Genomic DNA, 3,253 nt, shown 5'->3' on the forward strand with positions numbered 1-3,253 from the left:
GTCACATTACTGCCTCAAACACTAAATAAGGGAGCGAAGGAGGAGGAGAGTTCTTCCAGCCTGAAATAAACTGCAAGCATATCATCACCATCGGCCCCGTCAATCACAGGCAGCCCTCCCTAATCCTCACATTTTTCCAGCTGAATTCACAATGCTTTCTTCCCAACACATTTGTTCCTTCCCTTCATCCTTTGCTTCTTTTTTTAACCTTCATTTGAATCTTTTACCAAAAAAGAAAGAAAGAAATACACAAGACAATGTAGAAGGTGTTTAAGTTAGTTTCTTATTCATTTTATGTTTCTTAAAATAACCCTCCCCATTCTTTCATTAAAATACCACCTTAAAGCATTTCATTGCCACAGGTTGAGTTCTTTTAGGATTCAACAGTTATAGTTGGGAGTTCAGAACAAGGGGGCATAACCTTAAAATGAGAACTAGACCAGTGGTGTCAGGAAGCATTTCTTCATACAGCCTCTTTGCAACAAATCTTTCCTTTAATTTCCTCACATCTTCCCTAAAGGCGTTGACTCTGCTTGGGGTACAGCTCCATAGGTTGCAGTTGGCACCTTGCCCAAGTGACTGCACTTCATGTCCAGCTTTGGCAATAAGCGCCGGCCGGTGATTCAATCACATAAGGCATCGCATCCCCCATCAGATCCTGCCCTTACTCAATGTCCATGCACACTACACTCTCCCGGAGGAGTCTCGGGATAGCAATCAGGCGCAGGAACCCTGGCTGACTGTTTCCTCTCCTTAGTGCAGGAGCTGAGGCCAATTGCAGCACATTAACTGCTTCCCATTGATAAACCTTTCCTCTAGGTTTATTTATCAATACTCGTTGCTTGCATGTGTCAAGGTGCCCAACTCTTCTCCCTCCTCACTCTTTCATTAAAATGCCACATTAAAGCATTTCATTGCCACAGGTTGAGTTCTTTTAGAATTCAACAGTTATAGTTGGGAGTTCAGAACAAGGGGGCATAACCTTAAAATTAGAGCTAGACCAGTGGTGTCAGGAAGCACTTCTTCATACAGCCTTGATCCAAACATGGACAAAATAGCTGAATTCCAGAGGTGAGGTGAGAGTGACTGCCCTTGACATCAAGACAGCATTTGACCGAGTGTGGCTTCAAGGAGCCCTAGTACAAGTGAAGTCAATGGGAATTCTGCACCCATTTTAAAGAGGGAGGTTCACTCTCAAGATTCCTCATTATAGAGTGTCCTTGTCAGGAAAGTCCTTAAACATCCGACAGGTCAGCCAGCATCTCAAAGACAGGTTAATGTTTCAGGTGAGACCCTTCAGCAGAATACCCTAGACAATGAGCATCATCAGGTTATTCAACCATGGGAGCAGTTTAACCAAAATTCATCATGTTCTCACCCAACATTCACACTTTCTAGCAGAGGCCAATGGATAGCAATCAGGAACTGGAAGTGTGGCTCCCGAAGATCTCCCCGAGCCTAAGGGTTGCAACAGTAATTGTAGCCCCTCGATTACTGTCCTACTTGGCAGCAACTAACTCAGTGTGGACTGGGGGTTGAACCTGTATTATGGCCTTGCTGGTTAAACGTCACTTTGGGCAGTGTTTACCAACTGAGTTATTCTGGAAGCCTCTCTTTCTACTTTCTATCTATTTGCACTTTAGGTTTTGCTCTTTTCCTTTATATCTTCGTTCTCTCTCTTTAAATGTTTAATCCCCATTCCTCCATGTTTTCTCTTGTTTGTTGTCCACAGCAACAGCTCAGAAAACACATAAGAACATAAGAAATAGGAGCATGAGTAGGCCATTTGGTCCCTCGAGCCTGCTCTGCCATTCAATAAGATCACTCCACTTTCCTGCCTGTTTCCCATAACCATTGACTCCCCTATAGTGCAAGAATCTGTCTATCGCAGCCTTAAATATATTCAATGACCCAGCCTCCACAGCTCTCTGGGACAGAGAATTCCAAAGATTCATGACTCTCTGAGAGAAGAAATTCCTCCTCATCTCTCTTTTAGAAGGGCGATCTCTTATTCTGAAACTATGCCCCCTAGTTCCAGATTCCCCCACGAGGAAAACACATTTTCACTATTTACACAACGCACATTTAATCCACCAACAGCTGCATTCTCTGTGCAAAACCCAACTGGCAAGTCAGGTGGGTATTTTGGCCAGTAGTGAGTAAATCCGAGCTTTAATGTGTAACTAGTAAAAGAGCACACTGCAGTACATCCAGTACCTGCATACCGACATTCAAACCCACACAGTCTAATACTTGGCTTATCTTACTCTATACTTTCAATCGCAGTATGTTTGTACTGGGACTATGGTAAAACAAGATGGTAAGTCTTCCTATCAGAGGTGTGACAGTCTGACTCGCAGTGATGGAAAAGATTGGGGGCAAAATAATTTATTTTAAAACTATAATTATGCGACATGACGTACTTATATATACGCAAGGGGGAGTGGGGATTGCCCCAAATGTATGTGACTGCACCAGAGGTAATTGGGAGTCGTTGCTCCTCAGCTTGTCAAGCGCGGAGCGGGTGTGTTTCCTGGTTGCCGCTGGCTTTGCTAATGGCTCTTAAAAGCCAAAGTCAGCGACTGCCATTACACCATCACACCATCACCTTCAACGGAAACCCGTTGCAATAATGAACTTTTGAGAAGTCAGTGCGGAGTTAGGTGATCGCAGCCAGTGGTGTTGGTAGGAGTAAAAAATTTGTAGTCGTGATGGGACAATGAGCCAGAGCTCCCACTCCTAATTGCAATCCAGTTGGATTTTCAACACAGGAGAATAAAATAAGACTCAGCTGTGATACCTATAATTACTTTCAATTCAAGTGAATTATCTCCACTTGGAAAAGGTACTGAAGTGTGTTGGAGACTTTAGAGCCGTATCCCAGCCAGGAGTCAAGAGAGAGCGGGAGGTCAGATTGTGAATGATGATGCTGCTTATGGTAACAGAAGCTTCCTTATGGGTGAGCTGAGCTGCCATTTTTTGCTGGAAAAGAGGTACCACAACATGGCACATTAACCTTGACAATAGTGACCTGAGCCATCAGTAAACACTTTACTGCATCTGCCCATCCAATTGTGTTCTCCTTTTCTATTTTAGCCCAATTCCATTTTTAGAAACTATCTGCAGCTATCAGATAAATGGCAGACTTGGGCCATCAACTTTAATTGCCAGTGAAACTCTATCAAGGACCGACTCTGATCTGCTTCATCACTGAAATCTGATTTCACTTTGGCAAGTCTAATGCAGGATTCTT

The sequence above is a fragment of the Pristiophorus japonicus genome, chromosome 17 (genome assembly GCF_044704955.1).
Source record: "Pristiophorus japonicus isolate sPriJap1 chromosome 17, sPriJap1.hap1, whole genome shotgun sequence".
Taxonomy (NCBI): domain Eukaryota; kingdom Metazoa; phylum Chordata; class Chondrichthyes; family Pristiophoridae; genus Pristiophorus; species Pristiophorus japonicus.